The sequence below is a fragment of the Nannobrachium achirus genome (assembly GCF_963921795.1).
Source record: "Nannobrachium achirus genome assembly, chromosome: 20".
NCBI lineage: Eukaryota > Metazoa > Chordata > Actinopteri > Myctophiformes > Myctophidae > Nannobrachium > Nannobrachium achirus.
Genome location: NC_137827.1, coordinates 35707404 through 35734357, shown reverse-complemented (window position 1 = coordinate 35734357; position 26954 = coordinate 35707404). Strand labels below are relative to the sequence as shown.

The following is a 26954-nucleotide window of genomic DNA, read 5'->3' as shown; positions in this document are numbered from 1 at the left end:
AGGTCAAAAATGTGTCTTACATCAGCAGCAGCCAAATATGCAACACTGAGACAAAAAAAAAGTGATGGAATAAAAAAGAAGAATAAATATAAATTGGGGCAATCTTTTTTTGTCTATGTTTTTGAGAAATCAGAATTGCTGTTACAAAGCCATACAATTAAGATGGACAAAGGGTAAAGAATGTAAGAAAGACAGATACTGTACGTGTAGTAGAGAGAGGAGAGAGGACAACGCTGGTCGGACTGCTTTTAAAAAGCATAAATCATTTACATAAACCAATGTTCCTATTTAAGGCCTTAATATAATTCCACAATGGCACTACAGTACAGACGGTATGTGGCAGTACTCTGGGGACATTGATACAGTGCAGTCATTGGTGAGTGCTGACCATGAAGGGGACTCTGGGACATATCAGCAGTGTCCCAGTGGGAGAAGATGACATCATCACATGGTGATGTAATTGACCAGCAGCAGGGGGACCACAGTGTAAACACAATGTGCATGTGTGTGCGTGCAGCACGCGAGCACATGCGCACGCACACACACGCGCACACACACACACACACACACACACACACACACACACACACACACACACACGCACGCACGCATGCACACACAATACTACCCACTCTGGGTAGCATTGACGCAAGTCCAAGATCTCGCACTCAGTCAAAGTCAGTCCGAGGGGCAGCTGTGTGTTTCTGTGTGTAATTATGTACTGGTAAGCGTGGGCACCAAATGACCACACTTGTTTGTTTGCAGATTTTGCTGTGCTTAGTGGTCAGGATGGAAGGCAAAGTGGATTGTTGTTTTGAGAGGCAGTCCTGTATCGAAAGGCCACAGCTTTGATACCTTCCACTGAGGCCAGTGATCCAAACAGGAGAGATCTTTAGAAGTTGATTCTTGAAGGGATACAGCATTCTTTATTATTAACCACATAAGCTCTACATACATCATTGTGCAATCAATTGCAAAATGGTAAATCTACAGCCTCAGCTTGTAGATCGCAAACTCATTACTTTTCTTTCTTTCTTTACACTTTTTGAAAATGAAGTACTATAATGACATATCCTCAATAGAGATGCCAGGATTAAAGCGGTTAAATGTATGCAAAAAGCTCCACAACCTTATGCCCTTGAACAAGATGACCAAAATATCACCTGCAACTTCTGCAAGTGTCCACTTAAGTAAGCCTGTCAGCTAATTGCCAAACGGCAGAAGTAAAGAGAATAGATTCAGAAATTAGAGTTGTACACTTTCTTTGATCGCTGTGCTATGTTTTCTATACTATATGACAATGTTTTTCATTGATGAGTAAAGCCATCAGTATCCCCTAGTGTTCTCTCTCACTTTCTCTCTATCCATCGAAAAATAATTTGCACTCACATTAGCTCCATCGCACGCAACGTTGACTTAGTTCCTTTAATTGCAAATACACAGCAGGGCCAGTGTGCCTCTCTTCTGCAACCCCAAAGGGCTTGAAACTTTCTATCCACACTGCTATTTTTAGGTCCTCCTTTGTCAGGATGGGACACATAATGGGGATGCATAAATACAAAGATCTTGCCTTTGTGCTGGAGCATGATGGTCCATGCTTCAAAGAGCAAACAGCACAGGACCATCCTAACACTGCAGAGTGGTGAAAGGGCCTGATCTTTGTTGGCTCCCGTCCCCTAATGTATGGTCCAAGTCTTGCACATATTTCCACTACTTTTGCACGACACTGTAATGCAGTATAAAGTAGGGCATTAATTCATGAAAAAACATAAAAGAATTGAATTATGGAGATGAAAGATTTCTGTGCGACAGCGACGATATGTGGAATGTGGGAACTGATAGTTGACTTTACAGTGACTTAACAGTATGAGTGAAAGAGAGAATGCATGACACCATGATTGACATTACAAAATTGTGTCATTGCATGACAGCTGGTTGAGTGGTTGATTTGCTCATGTGACGATGTACAGTGCAGTTTACCCTCTTACTTAACAAAGCAAACATAACACTTAATCAATTTTACGTGTAGGCTATTTTAAGCATGCTATGAACATTGGATATTAAGTGATGTATATGGTAACTGATCACCTAATATTTGAAAATGCTGTCTCCAGCCCATCTCTTTGTGTCCGTGAAGCTGAAAGAGCTTAAACTCTTTCTGAAATATACCACAAGACGCGAGCCAGTATGTCTTTTGGCTCTGGTCTAGAGGCCTATTGGTCTCTTAATGGATGATGCCATTTCAGGGCTCAAGTAGCACTTTGTTTTTCAACTTTGCTCTGGAGTTCTATCCATTTCTCATCCAGATCTCCCTCAAGAAAGGGAAAACAAAGGGTTAAGTCAAGGTTAAATAAACCTCCTCTATATTCAATCTCAATACTGTCATGTTTCCACCTCCCTCCACTTCCAATCCCAGGCCGCAGCAGCATTATCACTGCCCGTGGAGTCACAACACAATGTGTGGGAGGAGGACAGCAGAGGGGTCGTCTCTATCTGTGTGTGTGGTGTCTGACAGGGAACGATGGAGGGAAGCTTTCCCAGCCTTGACAGAGTGTATCAACAGGACTTAAGCCCCGGTGCATTCACACACACACACACACACACACACACACACACACACACACACACACACACACACACACACACACACACACACACACACACACACACACACACACACACACACACAAGAACATCATATTTATCTTCATGTTATCCTGACCGAACAAATGACACACCCATGTAGGAATTTATGAGCAAAACAGCACCTGTGGGAGGGAGATTTTAACGTGGGGTCTTTTAAGGTTCAAGAACTAAAGCTTTAGTGGCTCAGTATTGAGGAAACGTTTGGGTGACCAGCGGCAGTAAATAGGATGAGAGGTTCATCCATCCACAGTGCAATGATATTACATATACCCCAAGTATGATCTATTCGCAAACTGGCCCACTGAGTAAATAAGATCAACTGGACATGCATGATGAACATACAAAATAAAAATATTCAGAAATAAAATGTACAAATAATCACTATCAGAACACTTTATTTCCAAGTCTGATGCTGGAATTGTGGAAATTTCCATGGCAGCAGTGAATAAATAACAGGTCACATTATGCCTCATCATATCAAGCCACCAACTAAATAGGCTCTAGATACACATTATGATGTTCATCATATTAGAGCATTTATACAAGGAACTTGCATTAGCATATGGAGTGGTAACAACATTGGCAACACAGAAGAACGAATGCAGGACTACATGTCAACTTCGGGAGCAACTAAAATGACACATGCTCCAAGGAATTCAGGGTCCAAGCAGCACCTGGAGACGGAATGTCCAAGTTTCCAGACATTGATAAATATTCCCTATTTCAGGGGGTTTCAAAGTGGGTGATGGGGTACCCTGGGGTGCCGTGACGGCAGTCACGGGGTGCCGCGAGATAATGTGATATTTCGAATTTATTTGGAGCAGAAGGGCAAAAGCCCGCTTGATCTAGACTTTCAGTATGAGTACAGACCGTGAAAGCGCTGGCCTCACGATCCTTCTGGCTTTTTGGGTTTTAAGCGGGAGGTGTCAGAAAAGTTACCACAGGGACACTTGGACACAAGTATAAGGTTATTTTCAGTTACCGACCAACCAAATTAACCAAAATGGCTATAATCTCGGGGAGAATAATGACATAAATGACCTTATGTTTCCCCTTATATGGAGGTGAATTAATTTGAATGAACGCAATTCTGATTTACTCAATTAAACACAAATGTATTCACATGTTGTCATCATCTTATAATAATTAATAACAAAAAAAAGTGAAAATTATGAATATAATGTATGGGTGCCTCGAAGGAAAAATGTATTTATAGGGGTGCCTGAGCCAAAAGGTTTGGGAACCCATGCCCTATTTCAACTGTCAGGTGCAGTTTGGGAAATTGACAACACAGTGGGTGTCAAGGTTTTCAGGCGAGTTTTTGGTTTCTGGACTTTGGAACGAAGCGCCCGAAACCCAAACACCTCTCTGGTGAAGGCAAATATTTACTTTCACCCCTTCATCTCTTTTCCTTTCCCTGCACATAACATCAGTCTCTCCAAACCACCACGGTCTGTTTTTATCAGCATGGCATGTCCTCTGTTTAATCCTGTTTTGTCATGTAGTGCAGATCATATTATAATACTTGAGTTTAATACATAGAAGGACACCAAGACTTTTGACTCCAGTTAAGTTTGTACAGATAACACAGGGCTTAGATAGAGGTGTTGTGGCCTGATAGAGCCATGACCCTGTGTCCTCCATGCATATTAAATGCCAGATGGGTAAACAGACATTACACTTTTGGCAGTTTAAAGGCATATGTTTTATGAGATTGTCTGATTTATTAAATACCGCTTGACTAGAGAGCAGAATTATGAGATAGAAAGTATGGCTCACACTGGGTTAGTGTCGAAGTGTCCTTGAGCAAGACACAGAACCCTTAACTACTCCTGATGAGCAGTTATAAGCATGGTTTCCTCTGCCACAATGGGTGAATATTTTCTTTTTTGCATTTATGTGAGAAAGTACCAGCATCGAGGAGAGAGAGAGAGCTGTTGAATGAAACAAATGTGTTGAGTCAGATTGAAGCCCACAATAAGTCACAGGGACGTGGTACTTTGGCTGCAGGTCTCTCACAAACACACTCTCTCTCTCTCTCTCTCTCTCTCTCTCTCTCTCTCTCCCTCTCTCCCTCTCTCACACACACGACCGTAGTTTTCCCGGTGAACCTGAGCTCAACGGTGGGGGCGCGGGAGTGTGTGGAACACACACCACTGACTATTGCCGATGATGGAGACTTCATGTAATGAGAGGCACACTTGCTGATTTCGCAAGAGACTCGTCGCCAATTATTCACGACAATATATTTACTAGTAGGCTAGAGTAGGCTTAGAAGCCTTTTCAGAAGTTAATTTTATGTTTTCCATTTAATGATTTCCTTTATCCTCATCTAATCTTGCGCTAATGCACGCAGCTGTTTTCGCCAGGTTTTAAGGCCTAGTAGGCTTTTCAGAAGTTAATTTAATATTTTCCATTTAATGATTTCCTTTATAGTCATCTTGCGCTAATGCACACAACTGTTTTCGCCAGGTTTTAAGGTCTTATTTTAGTTATTTCTCATAAGCTCGACCCTCCTTGCCCATCGACCCCCACCATTGCGCTCAGGTTCACCGGGAAAACTGCGGTCGCCACACACACACACACACACACACCCACCCACCCACCCACCCACCCACACACACACACACACACACACACCCACCCACCCACCCACCCACACACACACACACACACACACACACACACACACACACACACACACACACACACACACACACACACACACACACACACACACACACACACACACACACACACACACACACACACACACACACTTAATTTTCACTGACAGGACAAAAGCCCTGCACCGTTACTCTGACCATGATTCAGTGAAACCTGCTACTGTCCATCAGGATTTCATTCTCCTTGCACTCTGTAGCCCCCCCCCCCCCTTCCCTGCCCTCCTGTCCCCTTCCCCCAGCCTCACACATCCAGAGAATGTTTTTATTGTAGATTGGGGGGGCTGCGGTCTAAGTATCCCAACAAATTACACGGCCATGAAGACCTATACCTGTGTTTGCACTGCATGCCATTCACAGCAATTGATATGCATGCTTGCAAATTCATGCTTTGGGAGAAAGTAAATGCGACAGCTATGGTGGCGGATGGCTCTGTGTAGTGTGGCCCATGGACACATACTGAGAGACTCAGTTAACAAAGGAATGGAGAGCAAACAAACATGCACATTCCACAAACTGGGAGTAGAGAGGAACTGTAGAGAGAGAGAGAGAGAGAGAGGACTGAGGAGGGGGTGGGGGTGTTTTGTTGTTGCTCTGAGGCCTTTCCGCGGCCTCTAGGCGCTGTGACCTCCATGACTGGGAAGGATCAGCGATCACAATCAACACTAAACCTCCTGATATACACAAACACACAACTGTGGTGTGTCATTCCATTGCAAGGCGCCCACCATTTGGCACACTCTGGTATGAAATGGGAAATGACTGTGAAGTGAAAGCACATTATGGGTTATCCTACAATTAACAAGAGTTTGTATACTCTAAAATTCCCAAAAACTTTGTCGGGACTCGGGACCCACATTTTTATGTGTTTATTTTTTGGTTTCTTAAATTATTTTTAAATATTATTCATTTTTAAAAAATCCAAAAACATTACCAAAAACATGCAAAGAAGTAATTTAATTAATAAATAAAATACAATTTTAAGAAATTCCATAAATTAGAAAATGACAGCTAGTGGCTATTTTCAAAAAAAGGTTTGGGAGCCACTGCTCTAAATCAGTGCAGAAATCTTTTCAGCAATGGCCCAGATTTTCTTTTCTTTTCAGTTCAGAGAATTGGATCATCCGTACAATAAAATATTTTCAAATTTTGCTTTTGGGGGAATTGAACCAGGATGTTGCAATTATGTGGTTGATCTGGTTACTACTAGCAAGTTGATATATTGACGGATGTATTTCAGGCGGCAACAGCCCTCCGGAATGAAAACCCTTCCAGTGATATTCTAATCCCAGCTATTGTCGACTGTCATTAAAAGCCAATGAAAAGGGTTGGACAAGGTTAGACCTGATGATTTATGGTTTAGTCTGGGACAACCAGTGACCTGTAGTAGGACGGACACAATGAGCCTGACGGAGCTCTGCCAACTGAGACCTCAGCCGAAAGGCAAACACACTTAATTCACACTAATGGACTTCGGATGTGCTCCCCAATCTGCAAATGGGAAGTGATAATAAACTTTAGGCATTCAGATTGAAACTAATCACCCGTAACCTCGGCAGCACATGCTCACAAGACTCATCTTGAAGAGAAAAAAGAAATATATTGAACTATGTCATTAATATACCTTAAAGGAGTTGTGTGGAAATAAAAAAATCACACCCGTGTGAAGTGGAGCTGTGTGTGTGTGTGTGTGTGTGTGTGTGTGTGTGTGTGTGTGTGTGTGTGTGTGTGTGTGTGTGTGTGTGTGTGTGTGTGTGTGTGTGTGGATCATGTGTACCGATTTTTGTGACATTTGAAGAAAATATGTAGGAAAAGGAGCAAAAAGTGTGTTTTGGAGAAAATTCAAGATGGCGGAAAATCTATCATGGCGCAAATGGGCGTGGCCTATATGGGGAGATGCGTCATGACCCAAGGAATCCAGGGAAAAAATATTTTTAATTTTCCGACCTACGGTTCAAGAGTTACAGGCCAAAACGTAAAGTGGGGTGTTATGGCGCCACCATGCGGCCAAATGACACAATTTTTTTTTATTTAATCCTTGAAATCATTATGAACCTCCTCTCCAAGTCTTGAAACTCTAGCCCCTATGGTTTGCGAGAGACAAATAATTGAATGTGAGTTTTTGCGATTCCCATTATAAGTCAATGGGGAAAATTAATTCACTAATAAATTAATATCAATTAAACTATTGAACCTTTCTCTTAGCAAGTTACTAGCCCACGATTCCCGAGTAAGCCGGTCGATTTGACATATGGCGCGAGTGTGTGGTGGCAAAACTGTGGGACTAGTAGCGTGCCGAAGTTTAGGAAGTTCAGGCTACATACAGACACACACACACACAGACAGACAGACACACAGACCCACACGGCCACGTATAGGGAGCCTGTGCTTCACACAGCTCCAAAAAATCACACCCGTGTGAGGTGGAGCTGTGTGTGTGTGTGTGTGTGTGTGTGTGTGTGTGTGCGCAGGGACGTTGATGTTTCAATATTGAGCTGGGTGCTCGTTTTTGACCCCGCCCCTTTTTAAGTAGGTATTTGTACTTTACTTGAGTATTTCCAATTTTCAATACTTTTACTTCTACTCCACTACATCTCGGATCCAAATATTGTACTTTTACTCAACTACATTTATTTGAAAACTTTAGTTACTAGTTACTTTTCGGATATATGTTATAATATTTTAAAACACACATGAACCACTTTAGCCATTATACCTAGGTTGTTTGAAAATAGCCGATCTACAAACAATCCTCCACATTTGTGTTGACCATTTCCACACGTGAGAAAAACTTTAGCCTGATTCTCAAAGCAAAAAAAACGTGCTAAAAGTGTCTAGCTGCATACGCAGGCCACGGGCTGAGTGCAATGTAGTTGGAAGCAATGGACTGCAGTCTGCAGCGATGCCGTTTTAGTGGTCCAGCGTGTGGGGCACAGGGGTAGCAGAGACGGTGCGTCTTCGTCTTGGTAGGCTACAGTATAACAGAGCTACATCATACAGCCAGGATGTGGGGCGGTCTTTGACGCTGTGTATAACAAAGCCAACGTGTGATATCGGCCGAGTGCCAGGAATGCAGTTTGGCCAGTTTGGGAAAACTTGTGAAAACGAGAATTGTCGGCGAAAAATCTATGGGCTCTCATAACTGTACGCTCAAGCACTCACGCGCCCCCTATGATCCCGCCCTTGTGTGTGTGTGTGTGTGTGTGTGTGTGTGTGTGTGTGTGTGTGTGTGTGTGTGTGTGTGTGTGTGTGTGTGGATCATGTGTACCGATTTTTGTGACATTTGAAGAAAATATGTAGGAAAAGGAGCAAAAAGTGTGTTTTGGAGAAAATTCAAGATGGCGGAAAATCTATCATGGCGCAAATGGGCGTGGCCTATATGGGGAGATGCGTCATGACCCAAGGAATCCAGGGAAAAAATATTTTTAATTTTCCGACCTACGGTTCAAGAGTTACAGGCCAAAACGTAAAGTGGGGTGTTATGGCGCCACCATGCGGCCAAATGACACAATTATTTTTTATTTAATCCTTGAAATCATTATGAACCTCCTCTCCAAGTCTTGAAACTCTAGCCCCTATGGTTTGCGAGAGACAAATAATTGAATGTGAGTTTTTGCGATTCCCATTATAAGTCAATGGGGAAAATTAATTCACTAATAAATTAATATCAATTAAACTATTGAACCTTTCTCTTAGCAAGTTACTAGCCCACGATTCCCGAGTAAGCCGGTCGATTTGACATATGGCGCGAGTGTGTGGTGGCAAAACTGTGGGACTAGTAGCGTGCCGAAGTTTAGGAAGTTCAGGCTACATACACACACACACACAGACACACACACAGACAGACAGACAGACCCACACAGCCACGTATAGGGAGCCTGTGTTTCACACAGCTCCAAAAAAAGTTCCCCCTCTTCTGTGTTGCCTAGAACTGGAGGATTGATTTTGGGATTTGTATTGAAAATTACAACTTGATGACATCACACATTGTACTTTACAATACAAACCCCAAAATCAATCCTCCAGTTCTAGGCAACACAGAAGAGGGGGAACTTTTTTGGAGCTGTGTGAAGCACAGGCTCCCTATACGTGGCCGTGTGGGTCTGTCTGTATGTAGCCTGAACTTCCTAAACTTCGGCACGCTACTAGTCCCACAGTTTTGCCACCACACACTCGCGCCATATGTCAAATCGACCGGCTTACTCGGGAATAGTCGGCTAGTAACTTGCTAAGAGAAAGGTTCAATAGTTTAATTGATATTAATTTATTAGTGAATTAATTTTCCCCATTGACTTATAATGGGAATCGCAAAAACTCACATTCAATTATTTGTCTCTCGCAAACCATAGGGGCTAGAGTTTCAAGACTTGGAGAGGAGGTTCATAATGATTTCAAGGATTAAAAAAAAAAAAATTGTGTCATTTGGCCGCATGGTGGCGCTATAACACCCCACTTTACGTTTTGGCCTGTAACTCTTGAACCGTAGGTCGGAAAATTAAAAATATTTTTTCCCTGGATTCCTTGGGTCATGACGCATCTCCCCATATAGGCCACGCCCATTTGCGCCATGATAGATTTTCCGCCATCTTGAATTTTCTCCAAAACACACTTTTTGCTCCTTTTCCTACATATTTTCTTCAAATGTCACAAAAATCGGTACACATGATCCACACACACACACACACACACACACACACACACACACACACACACACACACACACACACACACACACACACACACACACACACACACACACACACACACACACACACACACACAGCTCCACTTCACACGGGTGTGATTTTTTTAATTTCCACACAACTCCTCTAAGGTATATTAATGACATATTTCAATATTGAAAATGGGTGGTCTTCCCCTTTAAAGATGGGTTGTATATATCCCTGCTCTGCCTGCATGTAACCTTAATACATGAAAACTGTTAGACTCCTTTCACTTGTACATATTTTGTTCCGATTGTATTGTATTGTATTGTATTGTATTGTGTTATTGTGTACACTTCTGCTTTAGCAATGTAAAGGTATGTTTTCTCATGCCAGTAAAGCCCTTTGAATTGAAGGAGACCCAGGCACCGGGCAGTTCCGTGAGCGGCCACAGCAAATTTAAATTATATATATATGTATATATATATATATATATATATATATATATATATATATATATATACACTGTATAATACATATAAGAGGTATTACTCACACAAAAGTTGCAGACTGTATAGCAATACCAGGTGTCGAGGTACCACCAGTAACACTGAAGTGATATTTTCATCTCCGTCTGATGCATATCAACAACACAGATCCATCACAAAAAATCTTTCTGACATGAAAGAAAAGTACTCTCAGCCTAACAAAATAGAGAAGAGCGTATATCTTGGCTGCTATTGTGAAGAGACTTAAAGTCAGCCTGGACAAGGAGTCTGGATTTGGCACCATGGCCAGACAGCTCTATCACACTGCTTTCTGCTAACTGTGATCCTCCTCAGTTCTACCCTGTTGCAATTAATAAGGTGATAATGGTGATCAATAATTTGTTTACCCATGTTGATAGAATGACCCATTAGCTTTGTATCTCTATGATCAATACAGAACCGCCCTGCTCTTGTTAATGGTCAGACAGGGCCAAGCGCAGTTAGCACACATAAAATCTGCCATTACACAACTGGAATAGTATGCATTTAATACGTGCAATGAATAATTTAGACCACAACTAAAGAGAGAGCAATCTATATACAATGAAACCCCCTGTTCCGCCTGATGAATATCCAACCACTATGTCTAAGCGAGGACTGAAGGCCCATTTGAATGCCAAAAAAGATGGTGCTTGACAGAAGAATATGGTGCTGTATAATTCTAAATGGACTCAACTGAATGAACTCAACTGAAGGAACATGGTTTCCACTGAGCACATCGAGTAGTTGACTTGATGCCAGGTGGCTAAGAGACCCAGGGAATGGGGACAGGGCCAGGTATAACAGGTGGTGCTTAGATCTGACCCTTTATTGACATGCAGCCACCAGCATGACCTCATGTTGCAACATTAGCCACGTGCAATCTCTCTCTATTTACTAAAACACACATATATTATAGATCATGTCATCAATGACTTTCAAACTGATTTCTATTTTGCGGATGTATTATCTATGGCTAAACACTTCAGTATATCTTCAAAAGGATCAATACAACAACTTTTCACACAAGGACTTATACAGTACAGTACAGCCCTTGAATTATGTATTTTATTTTGTGTTTCAGGTGATTCTCAGTGGTTCCATGGCATGAAGACACTCTGTAGGCCTCTATAATGCTACAGTGGGATGATAGTCAGTTGCAGTCTACATACACGCCAGTTTACAGTTACCATTGTGCATTCTTGTCACTGTACCATCTGGTGCCTCTCTCTTTCACTCACTCTCTTTTCTCTTCATTCCCTCTCGTAATTTCTCATCCCCCGATTCTCTCTCTCTCTCTCTCTCTCTCTCTCTCTCTCTCTCTCTCTCTCTCTCTCTCTCTCTCTGTGTACTGTGCCAAGTGCATTGTAAAAGAAGCTGGTGACTATGCAGATGTGAATGTGACTTGAAGGTCTCAGGGGCCAATGGCTGGCCCTTTTGTCTCAGCTATACAGGAACAATTGTCTTGACAAAACAATGAAATAAAGGTGTGTGTTTGCTGGTGCGCTTTAGTAGTGATGAGAACAAACACCTCTCAGTTCAAATGTTCAATTCAGCAGTAGGGGTAACTTATTCTAAAAGAAGTACTTGGCACTTATCATCAATAACTGCATCATGACAGTTTTGTAATTGAGGAAAGCGTGCATAATATAAAGACGATATAAACAGCCAGCTTAATCTCTGAGAGCTCAGCTCCATCATTTCTGCTTAGCATTATAAAGCCATTACCATTGCCACTGAGGACATAATGATAGCAGCATGGTCTCTCAGACAGCAGATGCAGAGGGCATTGGCACTATAACTTAAATCAATGCACTCCTCCGTCCCTCCGCATGCAGGGATCACTGCACATCTCTGCTAACTTTACAGCTCACAAGGGGCCCCTCTGGGCAGAATTACAACCATCCTTACATCTCAACATTACGGGATGAAGTTCAATGTGAAAAGTGCAGCCAACTCATTTGTGCACTTTAGTAATGCAGCAGTACTACCTTGATATAAACTCATTCCATTACAGCACTATACTAGTACTAATAATACTACTGCTGCTTATATTTATATATTATAGTGGCTCTCAACATTCAAACATCAAAAACATAATTCTGCCTACTTGTGACCCCCAGTTACATGCAGACAGGCTGAATTCAAAATTCGGACACAAAATGTAGATTTTACTTTGCATCTCTTGTCTTGTTATTGTTTGTGTTGTTTGTCTGTAATTTGTATTTTTCTTTTGATTAATGTTTTACTTTTTCTTATTCTATTCATATGTATGTCTATAATCTTGATCCACTCATGTTATGGAAAAATAAAAAATAATTGATAACAAAAACATTTTTTTTTTTTTTTACTTTGCATTATTAAATTCGTAAGTTATTGTTAGAAGCCTTTTGTAGGCTACACATCTGCCTGAGAGCTTTCACTATAGAGTACATTGGATCAATAGCCCTTTCTCTCACCATAACAACACAGTATTCTTTCTAACCAAAGCCCTCACAATCTCCCTGTACTTACAATCCCGTTAAGTGGGGAAAACCTTAGGGAATTACAAGGTATCTCTCCCAGATGACTGGCCATCTGCCCAGTTTCTTAGCGTATGGATCTACAAATTAACCCAACCAAAACAGAAAAAAAGCCTTGTGAGAGTAATGTTGTGAAACAAAAACATAACATGTTGGCCAGTAATATCACATGGAGAAAGTGATCCAGAGAACAATGAGTGACCTGGCACTTACTCTTAGAACATTCCCAAAATGTTTCTGTAACCTTGGTATGGATGCTTAAATAACAGCAGCACCTAAAAGACCATGATTAGAGAACATCTGCTGGGCTTTCATTTTATGCATGGCTTCTTAGATTTCAAAGTCATCTCCAAGGAGTTTAAAAAGCAGATGCTGGCAGTCAGATTTAAACTGGAACGTTTTAAAAGCATTCTTCATTCCCAAGGCAAAGGGCAAAATGTTAAAACGGTCAACAAGATCAAATTTGGGTGTTAAAATAGAAATAAACATAGTAAGTGTTGTAACTTGTATATACATACAGCTATGCTTTTTAGCTGGTCAGCAGGACCAGCTCTTTAAACAGATTACATTGTCCTGAGACATTCAGGGGACCTAGGGGACCTATTTGCCGATTGGCTGTCCATGTCACATGGTCACCGAGCTCATGATCCATTGGCCAGGCCCTCCAGATCTGTACTGCTGTAATGACATATTTTGTCCAGCAGGGAGCACCATTCCTTCACACTGAGGCGGTGCCTGTGGCCAGCCTGCTTGTGATAAATGAAACAGAAGAAAAGAGAGGTCTATACTTGAGTAAAAGTACAAAAGTATTGGCATCAAAGTACAAAATGTTTGTATGATTGCTTGTAGATCGGCTATCATTCTTTGATTTTCACAAGTCATTGTTGACATCATCATCCATTTAAGCTTTATAATTAGCTTCATACTAACATTAACATTATTTTTCTTCTTTCAATTCTAAACGTAGAGATTAGGTTATGAAAGGAAGGTGATTAGGTGATGAAAACTAGCAAAACTATAGCAGCCATTCACTTTAATCAACGCGATGCATCCAATGTAATTGTGATGAGGATGTCAAACAAACGTTAATCACGTCGTATTTAATTATACTTCATCTGTTACAGATGATTGTCCAAATAAACCGTACGTTATTTAAACTGTGAGCCATTTATAGACAATATGCAGTGTTGCCCTGGGCATCGTTGTAGGCTGTAGTAGGTGATGTGTCACACCATCTGCATACCATCTGCATTAACATATGAACTGAACGAGTATGCAAGTTGTCAATGATTTAACTCTATGACCATGATATGGGCTTTGGTGTGAAGTCATGAAAATATCGTACCCTACACAATTTACAAAAGCAACACAAAGTACATTCATTGATGAGCTGCTTCTTCCTGTCATCTGATCAGTGTCCACACAGTAGATTAATTCGAGTTGCATTTTAATATCAAATGAAACAGAGCAAAAACGATGTGCTGAATGAACCAATGCGAGTCTTTGAGAATTACAGTTAGTATCTTCACAAATAATGAGCACATTTCTAGAGACACGGTAACACATTCATTGTACTAAATGACAAGAAAGCATATATTTAGAACGATATGTAGCAGTGAAATACCACAAGATTTTGGAAAATGCCTACAATCAATACACTTATTTGAACACCTTGGTTACATTAAGTTCTGCATAATGCGTACTTTCTGCTTTTGGTACATTTCAATACAAATACTTTTTATACTTGTACTCAAGTACATTTTGAATACAAGTCTTCCACTTGTATGATACTTAAGTAAAGAATGCGAGTACTTTTCCCACTACTGCCTAATAAGCATGCTAGTTTTAGTAAAATCAGACATCACAGATAGATTTATAGAGTAATAGGCTATATGGCAACTGTAAACTTAGCAGGAGTCCTCCAGGCTATGGGGGAAAGTAGCTGTTGGAAAAAGTACTCAAATGTTTTACACTTGTTTTTTTAAAAGTATCTTAAAAGTATCAATACTGCACTGTAGATGTACTCAGTTATAAGTAAAAGTCACACACACACACACACACACACACACACACACACACACACACACATACACGGGGGGGGGGAGTGACAAAATTCATAGATCTAGAACACAGACTTCATAGATATAGAACACAGAATATGTACAGTACAGTACAGTGAGGTACAGTATACAGTACAGTAAAGTACAGTAAGGTAATACGCAGTTATTACTGTTGTTTGAGCACGCCCGAGTTTTTTCAAAACTTTTTTTTTCCAAAAAACATTTTTTTCCAAAACTTTTTTTTTTTCAAAAAACATTTTTTTTTTTTTTTTCAAAAAACATTTTTTTTTTCATCTGACCAGCTTATATATTGACTGTGTCAATTCTTGTTTAAGTAAAAACACATATCTCAAATGCAGGCCAATTATGCTATTGTAAAGTTCAATTATAATGGCATGGCCACATAACAAGTAGAGTATTCATTTAACTCTGAGAGTTTTATTAAAATGGACACATATGGTTCCAAAGACTTTCACTGACAGAAAACAGATTTCAATTCCAACATTGACCACATGCTAAAAGTGAATACACTCGTGTTTTGCAGCAAGGCACTTTAAATAAACACATCCACCAAATGGCATATTTAATTCAAATACAAAATGTACTGTAGATATTATTGGTCGGACCTCACACAAATTGGCACACATTATCTCTGGGTTCATGAGATCAAGAAGTATCAACCAGCTTTTTCAGATTCCATTCCATTGGCTATGACTGACTTCCAAAGTTTGAAGGCCCTGGGTAGACAGAGACCTGTGTCCAGAGGAGTGCACGTTTCTAGTTCTTATTGGTATCTACTGTATGTCTTTCAGCAGGTGTAACTGTGGAGCTGAGCTTCAAATCATGGATTTTTAATGTTCAAGCAACCAACATAAAGTGGTAAAATGGTCAAAGCCATAATCATATAAAAGGCCTTGTTAGAAAGAATTGTAATTACCACGCAGTGGCCATTTTGCTCTTACTTCATACCCCACCCCACCTCGAGTATGACATAAGAGTAACATGCATGGCTACTGTGGGAATATGGTAAATTACAAGAAATAGGAGCCCCAAGGATATGGAGAAGGGTGGAGGGAAATGATACATGTGCACTAGCACTACAATTACATGCTAAGAGCATGTTCAGCATGTTCTGCATCTGCCTGTCTGGTTACATAAGAGTTCAATTTCAGACAAAACGGAATAGGCATGACTGCTTGGAGGTGATAATAACGGTGTGTGTCACAATCACAGTAAGGGGGCTGGCTCTTGGCAAGGACTGGCTTCATAATGACTGAACCCTAGTCATCCTCCCCTCGGGAGACAGAAACACAGGGTGACTTATTTCAATTAGTTAGTCTGATGCTGCCACAACAAAAAGCCCAACCCCACAGCCCGCCTGCTGCACAGCCTGACTTGAGAGGGCTAATGAAATCGAGTTAGTGAAAATCACACAAAGTGCAGAGGGAAGATGAGTGGCGGCATTTGGCCCAGCGTGAAAAGAACAAGGTTGTGGTGACGGAGGCAAATGTGACATGTGTGTCACATTAGCACCACATACAGTGTGTCTGTGTCATGTTCAGGAAAGGTGTTTTGCGTCTTTGAGATGGAAATGTCTCAATGTGAGTAAGCAAGCAGCATGGAACAGGTGGATGGAGTTCACAAATGGAGAATGACGTAGGGTGACCATATTTTCAGCCGCTCAAACCGGGATGCAAACCACTGTTGCCTAAAACCAGGACCCTCAAAGCAATGTGCACGTTACCGCGCACGCGCATGCCCATTCTCTATCATTCATGCACGCGCACATACACACCGCAGGGTTGCATACAGGCAGTGAGTGATTGACAAACAGTCTCTGAATTCAGACACGCAATGAATTTGTTCATGTTTTCTGATTGTTTAGGTGAGCTTGTTTACATGAAAAGAGCATGTTAAATGTCTATGCAACCACTGAAAACAGCTACTATTATTTATTTTTTTAAATTCTGGTGAAAACCGGGACAAGTTTGTAGTGAATGTTAAAAACCGGGACATATTAGTGTTTTAGAGATATTTGTCAGGACACCGGGACATTCAGCTTGAAAACGGGACAGTCTCGGGCCAAACCGGGACGTCTGGTCACCCTAACGTAAAGGTCACGTAAAGGTCATTTGGACCTGTTGGAATTGTTAATAAAGTGCTTTTCAATGAGGAATTTGCGAGTTTGGTCGGCCTTCCATTGGGCGTTTAATCAACCTTAATATCAATACTCTATTCTCAACTCTGGGCATGAGAGTAACTTGAGTGGATTAGTGTCTCACCCAGCGGAGATTTGTGGTCTGCTGTTTTTTTCTGAAGTTAATGGTTTGTGTAGCTTTGTTGTTCTCAGTTCCCCTTCTTATGTCACATCAAAGCGGTGGAAGCCGAGCCAAAGGGGTTTTTAGCCTGGCCTGACCAGGCACACTTCCGAGCCCCTTTTCATGTTGGTACTCCATCTCTCCCTCTCCTCCCCTCTCTTCTCTTCTCGCTCCCTCTCTCTCTCCCTCTTTCTCTCTCTGTCTCTGACAGGCTGTCTGAGCCCAGTCTGGGCCCCTCAAGCCCTAATTACAGGTCACAATGTCAGCAAAGAGGGCAGGTCAGAACTCTTTGATCGTCTCCACACTTTTTATTCCAATGGTGACTTCATAAAGGAATAACACAATTATTCTGTTAAATTTGCCTGCAATGTGGAGTGCTTTGCTTTTATAAACATGCTTAAAATGCATTATAATCTACTCATAACACTGTATAATTATAGTTATAACAACTCATAAAACTTAAGGGATAGTTCACCCCCAAAATTACTTTTTTCTATTGATTATACAGTATATATATATATATATATATATATATATATATATATATATATATATATATATATATATATATCACATCCTTTGTGTCTCCATAGGAAACAACTGCTGGTCATTCAATTATTGGCTTAGGAATGCGACAAAACAAAAACATCCATGAATCCGAGTCTCCATGGGGTGAGTAAAGTCATTTTGGGGGTGAACTTTACCTTTAAGTTTAAAGCACCCAATGACCACTTATATTGACTTATAATCACACTATAATGCATTATAACAGTGATTATAATACATTACCAGAAAGACGCCCTAAAGGGCAAGGGCGTGCTGAAACAACAGGAAACTGACACAATATGTCCATATATGGGCATTCCCTTGGCCATAATGGAGCGTGACATGAGGCCTCTCGAGGCCTGACTGACGCACATGACCTGCAGGTTTTTATAGTAAATACATTATTTACTATATGTAACATTATACATTATACATATACATTATACATTATAGTGTATTACAACCATGGCAATTATAATAGACCACATAAGAGTAATACACTAAAGAATCAATACTTTCTAAAATGAATGTCCACCAATTATTAAGTAGTAGGCTACCAACCCTACCCTCCCCTGCCCCTTCTTTGTATATACTTACTGTTTGTTTAGACTTACTGTTTTCATTTTTTTGTTCTCTCATTTTATTTTTATTTACATATCTACTGCATAGTACTGTGTTCTATTCGTCTGTCATTCAATGTTATATGAGATACTTTAATGGTTTCCTGTGGAAATAAGCTTTTCATGGATCTCCTTTTAGTAGACCTTGTACCAGTGAACTGTACCGTCATGAAACTGTACCTTTTCCTATGCAAACTTCTAATAAAGTCTTCAATCAATCAATCAATCAAACCAGTAAGACACCCTAAAGGGCAAGGTCGCGCTGAAACACCGATACTGACACAATATTGTGGTTGTTTACGTTGGACAAAATGTGCCCAAAATGTGGCCATATTTTCCCAAATATGGAGACGACATCATCATAGTTGTCTGACATCATAGAACATGAAACTGACAGAATATGTCCATATATGGGGCTGACAGCAAGCACATGATCTGCAGATTTTTTAGTAGCCTAAATGATACTTGACCTTTATAAAAAGAGAAAAAAGAAGACAACCCCTTATTAGTCATGCTTTATAATGTATTATGATTATTGTTATTAAGCATTACTGTGTTATAAGCAGATTATATAACGCCTATAAGTATGTTAATGCATTATATAGACATGGGATGGGATGCATAGGCAGGCATCCCTACCCTATATGCCTGCCCTGAATCTTCTACAACTAAAATGGGTCCTATTTAATCCGACGATTTATGCTAGGCTACTTTGAACAATCTGATGTTAACAAAAAACGTAGGGATTTTTGTATTATGATTATTTTTTAAAGAAAATAACTGCCCGTGATAAACCTTTTCTGAGCGTGTGTAAATATATACACAGGGCACTTCGATACTATTTCTCCCCACCACCAGGCTTCCAAAATTATGCTGCACTTTTACAGTTGAGGAATGGAATGAGAGGCAGTCGTGGGCGCTACCAATTCTTGATCATACGGGGGGTGGATAATGGATATATTATGAGCATTGCAATCTTTCTACGTTTGAGAGGGGTGAACAACACTGTGAAAGTAATCTTCAATATTACACGTTGTTCTGGTGGTAGATTATTTTGATACAAACGACAATGTCGTTCTTGTGTAGAAACGCAAGGCTAAACGAAATCGTCCCCACCCCCACTCCCATTCCTCTCGTGGGACTTCCACCAATTGCACATGTATTCCTATCTACTTGTTACTGTTCCAATAGAATGTGGCGCTCGTCGCAGGAGGCTGTCTGTCCCGCGGTCCGTTCCCTAAACTTAACCGAAGTCTATTCTTAGTTGGATATCTTTTCTTAAAGCGAAGGAATTAAAAGTCATTTGGATTTACACGCTTAAAGGGAATACTTGGTTTTCTCATGAAAGGTGAGTTGTGTTTTATGTATTTGACTGGAAACGCCGTTGAGTGGCATCTTTTTATCCTTACTTTTTTTTTTTTGCACGGTGCTCACTGCTCCCATTATATGCAACGTAACGCGAAGTATTCCGTTTCAGTAAAGTGTTTACTGAAAAAAAGTCACTTTGTTGTTTATGCAGTGGTGGAAAAAGTACTCACATGTTTATATAGAAATACTAGCCTCTAGCCAGTATGTTACAAGTAAAAGTCCGGATTTCAAAATGTAGCATAGCCTACTTGAGTAAAAGTACAGCAATATTTGCATAAAAATACCAAAAGTAAAAGTACTCATTATACATAATGTCCCATTTCAAGTTTTCAAATGTATACAAATCTTTTGAAAATAGCAGCGTTGCATCGCGACGCATTGTGAGCTTGTAGATCTGCTTTTTTCAAATGTTCATAGGGTTGAAGACAAGTAGTGGGTAATGTAGCTATGTTTTGCAACAATAATCAAAATGTACAATGTAGGCCTAACTAGTCACTAAAGTGTTCACTTCAATGTAGTGGAGTAAACGTAGCTACAATATTTGCCTCAGAGGTGTGGAGTAGCTAGAAGTAAAATATTGGAAATACTCAAGTAAAGTACAAATACCTCAAAGTTGTCCTTAAGTAACAGTACTTGAGTAAATGTACTTAGTTACTTTACAACACTGCTTGTTGTTTATGTCTGCTAAAGTTGTGTTGAGTCTGATATAGTTGGTAGTTTCTTGATTTACCAACAGTGATGATGCTGGGCGACCTCTTTTTTTCCCCTTCTTTTTTAAAGAATGCTGCAACAATGTGGTTGTCGCCACGCGTTGTTTTTAGTTTTTCTGCATTCAGAGTTCAGACATTGATTTGTGGCGTTAGAATAGATGAGATTGTGTCTCTATAATAGTAATGGCTTGATCAAATAAGTGGATGAGTAGCTAAGCATGTGTAGTATACCCGTTAACGCCCGAGCTTCGGTCTATCAACTCTATCATAGCCTACCATATTATCGCACTAAATGACCGTCCAGCATGACCGTAGAGTCAAAAACCTAAATGAACATCATATTTAAATTGCAGCTGTGTTATTACGCAGTTCATAAGTAATACAAATTGTGCCGTAGAGACGACGTTCTAACGCAGCGTCCCACGCCTCTCTCTGCGCCGACAATGTCACTGTTGGCATCCTTTGGAATGTGTATAATGCCTTATGATAGCCAGAGCTCGGGTGGAATAAATTATGCGTTCCTTCCTTGTCCTACACGCCATACAGGTTCGGACTGGAGTTTGGTACTTTTCCTACACTTTGCTGTCAGTTTGAACGAAATGCAAAGCTATTTCAGTGCTCAGGAATGTCAACCATTTCCCCCTCTGTTTAATATTAGACTGGACAGCAATCATTGACAAAGACATAGGGAATGCTCCTTTGGTTGACAGGAAGGGAACTCATGCATGGATCTAGATTCTGGTAGGTTTCCTTGGCTTGTACCTCAAAGAGGCATTTTGAAGCTTGTTATGCTGGCTGTATGGTTATTGTACCCTGTGTGAGCATGCATCTGCGAATTGAATTAATCATCTTCAAATACTCTGTCTTGATCTCTTGACATCAGTGTTATTTAGAGTAGACTAGGGAGTCTCATGCAAAGGTCTCCAACACTTGAGGCTTAGCTTGTACACATGGCAAGCTAATCAAGGACCCTGTGTGGCCTCTTCTTCAACTTACTACACACATGCCACTACTCCAGCTGTGGAGGGAAACGGAAGGAAGTAAGACAAGTCATGTTTTTGTGCTGGTGACAGTCTTCAATGATAGGTGTAACAGAGCCTGCAGTCTCTCGTGAAAAGAAACAGTAGAGTGAGAAGGGGAGCTGAAAGTTACTATGGAGAGGCAGAGAGAATCAAACAGGGAAGAGAGGGAGAGAGAGAGAAAGATAGGGAGGAAGGGATATAGAGAGAAACAAGGTTAGAGTTAAACATACAGAGAGAGAGAGAGAGGGAAAGACTTGCATAGATGGTGCAGGTGTTGTCTGGACAGGAAGACCTCTGCTTGAGAAGGAAACAAAGAGGAAATGTGGACAAAGGTGGTCAATGGTCGGTGTGTGTGTGTGTGTGTGCGTGCGTGCATGCTTGTGTGTGTGTTGATGAGGGGGGTAGGAACCATATCTGTATTAAATATTCCTTCAAAGTGGAAATGTGGACAAAGAGGGTGTGTGTGTGTGTGTGTGTGTGTGTGTGTGTGTGTGTGTGTGTGTGTGTGTGTGTGTGTGTGTGTGTGCATTTGCGTGTGTGTGTGTGTGTGTGAATGTGTGTACACACGTGCACGGCTGCATACACACATCCTTTAACTCCTTCTCTTTGAGCCACACAATAGCCACCAATAAACACAAGTGAATTGTTTTTGTGTTTATGGAACTTCCCGCCATCGTCTACTTTCTGTGTTTTGATTTGAAACCACATGTGGCACTGTGTATGTCGCCTACACACCGTTGCCAGTTCAGTAGCTTATCTTACAGTGGATTCAATACCACACACATTAAGTGATCGTTTCCTCGATCTAAAACCTCACCAGCACAAGCCCAACACAAAGACCATAGCCCCAGGGGTGCTTTTCTCCAGCGGTAAAGCTCTGCAGCGAATACAAAAGCCAGCTTTGGGTAGACACAGTAGCCTACCTGAGCTGTTAAAAAGAAGATTTTGTTCATATGGTAACTGGAAACGCTTTGCCTCTCTCTCCATCTCTGTCTGTCTGTCTGTCTGTCTGTCTGTCTGTCTCTGTCTCTCTCTCTCTCTCTCTTGTCTGTCTGACTTTGATTCTCTGTCTCTGATTCTACATCTCATTAATTTCTACATCTTTTATTTCTTTCTCTATTTCTCTTCCACCATTGTGATAGTCCCACTCTTTGAGTCAGCGAAGGGGCCTGGGGATAATTTACTTGAATATTTCAGTAACAGAGGCTCACCCAATTAATTGTATTAACTCCAGTGATAACCTATGCACAGTTTCCATAACTGCATACTAGCAACACATGCTCATGTTTCTAAATCTAATACAATGTAGAGTGAATATGTATACCTATATGAGGCTTGTTTATAAAAGTTCTCCCTGACAATTTATCAGTGAATCTACCAGCAGCCCCATCCTGAAGGATAGAGTGTCAGACAAGATGCACATTTTCAGTCTCAAGTACAATATGAGGACAGCAGTATGGGACTGTCACTGCACGCACCATGAGAACGGATGAGATTACTATTATCGCCATAGACGAGGAGAAACCCTATCTCTCACCCCCACTGTTGCACGGGTTATCTTCACTTTGACTATGTGGGTGTGAATACAGTCAAACATCCTTCTCCATGTAAGTTATACAGGTGCCCAGGGCTTGCAGCTTCTCTCCTGTCAGTCCTCTATGGTCCGGCCCATATCAGTTCTGCGCATGAAAACTTTATATCTTCAGAAATTCTGAATTGAGAACAACAACTTACAAACAGCTTTTGTTTGGATGAATAACCATACATGCTTTTGAAATGTCCAGAATGCGGTTTTAAATGAGTATCAGCGGCGCTGGCGCCTGCACGCTTGCTCAAAACTTCAAATGATTATGTAAAACTTCAGCTAAAGGAAAAACCCAAAAGTCACCAAAGCTCGAGTTACGAAGTTTTTGCCAGACGTTGGCATTCTTCTTCAGCCCACGCTACAGTCTGTCTTTTCATATCCATTTCTCAAGTACACCATGAGGAGGGAAGGGGGAAAATGGGGTCAGTGCTTCCTGCATTTGTCTCTCTCTCTCTCCCTCTTCCTTGGATTGTCGTTTGATTCTTTCACTCTGCTCACCACTTGGCCTCTTTGGTGAAGATTGAGTTCAGAGATTGAAGAAGTGCATCCAAGATATTTATCTGGCTGCTAGTGACCCCTGAGGATGTTAGATTACATAGACATAATAATATAACAATGGGTTATATTGTTAACCCAGACCTGGTAGAGTTATGTTCCTTTGTCACATCCATAGAGATTCAAAGCTATCCCATGCATATTACAATCAAAATTGTTGACAGCATTTGGCAGATCTTCTAACTTAACTTGAGCTAATATAACATCAAAGACCCTATTTGAATTGCTGTGCACAGGTTACAAATCACACACCATGGAATCCATTCCAACCTAGTCGGATCACCTGCGCAATCATTCCAAACAAAAAACAAAGTTGTTGTCAAGTGACACAAAAAAACAAAACAGTATTTTGGATTGGGTGTTGGAATAATTGCAGCAGTTTCTTTAACCTTCTCCTTTAAGGCTACTCACTCTATTCTGAGTATGCGTAATGGCTAGGTTGGCTTTTCTGCAGTTGGCTTGCACTGCTAGTTTTGCGGGTTACTCATGCATGTCCCAGGCCTGAATGCTGGGTGCCATAAGCCTGCAGGGTGGGGAGCTTGAAGAGCGACTGCTGACTCTGTTTAAACATGTCTGGCTGCTCTGGCAGTTTGAGGTGTGTGTGTGTGTGTGTGTGTGTGTGTGTGTGTGTGTGTGTGTGTGTGTGTGTGTGTGTGTGTGTGTGTGTGTGTGTGTGTGTGTGTGTGTGTGTGTGTGTGTGTGTGTGTGAGACAGTAAGTGTGTGTGTGTGTGTGTGTGTGTGTGTGTGTGTGTGTGTGTGTGTGTGTGTGTGTGTGTGTGTGAGAGACAGTAAGTGTGTGTGTGTGTGTGTGTGTGTGTGTGTGTGTGTGTGTGTGTGTGTGTGTGTGTGTGTGTGTGTGTGCACGCGCATGTTTGTGTGCATGTGACAGCGAGTGAATCAGTGTGTGTGTGTGTGTGTGAGAGAGAGAGAGAAAGACACAGAGACAGAGAGACATGAGTGAGTGAAAATATGTGAAAATGCCTGCATGTGAGTGTGAATATAATATATTGCACATAATATTATGTGCAAGTGAGTGATTATGCGTGTGTGTGCGTGAGTGCGTGAGTACCATCCACATGGAGGCCAGATGTTATGGATGGATGTTGAAATTATTTTTCCATAAAGTTGCTGAGGTTTAGTTGTAGCGCTACTTAAACAAAAATCACACCCGTGTGAAGTGGAGCTGTGTGTGTGTGTGTGTGTGTGTGTGTGTGTGTGTGTGTGTGTGTGTGTGTGTGTGTGTGTGTGTGGATCATGTGTACCGATTTTTGTGACATTTGAAGAAAATATGTAGGAATAGGAGCAAAAAGTGTGTTTTGGAGAAAATTCAAGATGGCGGAAAATCTATCATGGCGCAAATGGGCGTGGCCTATATGGGGAGATGCGTCATGACCCAAGGAATCCAGGGAAAAAATAATTTTAATTTTCCGACCTACGGTTCAAGAGTTACAGGCCAAAACGTAAAGTGGGGTGTTATGGCGCCACCATGCGGCCAAATGACACAATTATTTTTTATTTAATCCTTGAAATCATTATGAACCTCCTCTCCAAGTCTTGAAACTCTAGCCCCTATGGTTTGCGAGAGACAAATAATTGAATGTGAGTTTTTGCAATTCCCATTATAAGTCAATGGGGAAAATTAATTCACTAATAAATTAATATCAATTAAACTATAGAACCTTTCTCTTAGAAAAGTAATAGCCCACGATTCCCGAGTAAGCCGGTCGATTTGACATATGGCGCGAGTGTGTGGTGGCAAAACTGTGGGACTAGTGGCGTGCCGAAGTTTAGGAAGTTCAGGCTACATACACACACACAGACAGACAGACAGACCCACACGGCCACGTATAGGGAGCCTGTGCTTCACACAGCTCCAAAAACCTGAACCGTGTATCTCCAAGTTTCAAATGTGTACGTTTTCGTAAAGTAAAGCCCTGCTTCATCATACTGTCGCACAAAAATAGTGAAAATAGCAGATCTACAAGCGTTTGGTGTTGTGTGCTTGTAGATCAGCTATTTTCACTATTTTAAATCATTTATAAAACGATAAATAGAACGAACGGTTTTGGACATACAAGGTTTCCACCCGACAACAACAAAATTAATAGTAGTTTTTCAGAGTCTTGTTCATTCACTACTATCCCCTCCCACCTCACAGCTGGTCTGGAAACTGGTGACTACAGTCAGTAGACAGCTTCCATACAACATCAACTTTAGCCTCTTCAGCCAACGTTCAGCCAATAATCTTTCAACAAAGAGGACATTGCCGGTTTAGGCCCAGTCTGGGAACTCATTCTGTCTTGAGAAAGTAGTTAAGGTATAACCACAAGAACATCTCTCATTCGATCGATCCCTTTTTTCTGCCCGGGCCCACCTGTCTCCTTGCAATACCCTCCACATTAAGTTCAGATTCAGTTACTTGTGTTACGTTGTGTCTGAGGCTACGCTACAAATCACACCTAGTGTGAAGTGAGCTGTGCTACTTTATGTGTTAATTTCATCAAGCCTCCCGCTGGCCAATCACAGCACGTCCTGGGAAGCTTGGCCAATGGAACCATGGGTGTACAACAAACTTTGAGTTGTTTGTGCCAAGATGTAGGCCACATCTAGACCAGATGTAGGCCATGCTTCACTTTACTTTCAGTTTACATTTTTTGGAGGACCGGACAAAGCCAGATATTGGAGCTTAGCTCCTTCCAGGAGCACCGCTCAAAAATGGTTACCCTGTCAACAAAATCCAAATGAAGAAGAAAATACCATTCTTTGTACATTTCTGTAAACCACTAGACTTTGGGCACATGCACCCAAAAATCTGACCAGTGCTGCTGTGCAACTACAACTTTTCATTGGTTGCACAAGTGTATCTTACATTTAGTGAGTCTGTCCATGTGTGAGTGCACCTACATTTATATGAAAAGGTTAGTCTGGAGCCTGTGAGACTTTTACACACCGTATTTTGGGGGATTATTTGCAGAAACATAACGTGTCAAATTGATTCTCTGGTGACCAGGCAGGTCAAGAGCATGGTGTCATTGCTGTGTACACTTCTGACATTTGGACCTTATGAGCGTGACATTTGATCCGATCTTGTCTCAGTTGTGGGGGAGAATAAGTAAATATATTTAT

At 41.1% G+C, this 26954-nt stretch overlaps 1 protein-coding gene across 1 annotated transcript in view; it reads left to right on the top strand.

Moving 5' to 3' along the window:
• Positions 1 to 19800: 19800 nt before the first annotated feature.
• The window catches only part of frmd6 (FERM domain containing 6), a 33120-nt gene continuing 25966 nt past the window's right edge, over positions 19801 to 26954 (top strand). The window contains exon 1 of the mRNA XM_080750119.1: positions 19801 to 19935. The gene's annotated coding sequence lies outside the window, so the exon portion shown is untranslated. The remainder of the gene's footprint in view (positions 19936 to 26954) is intronic.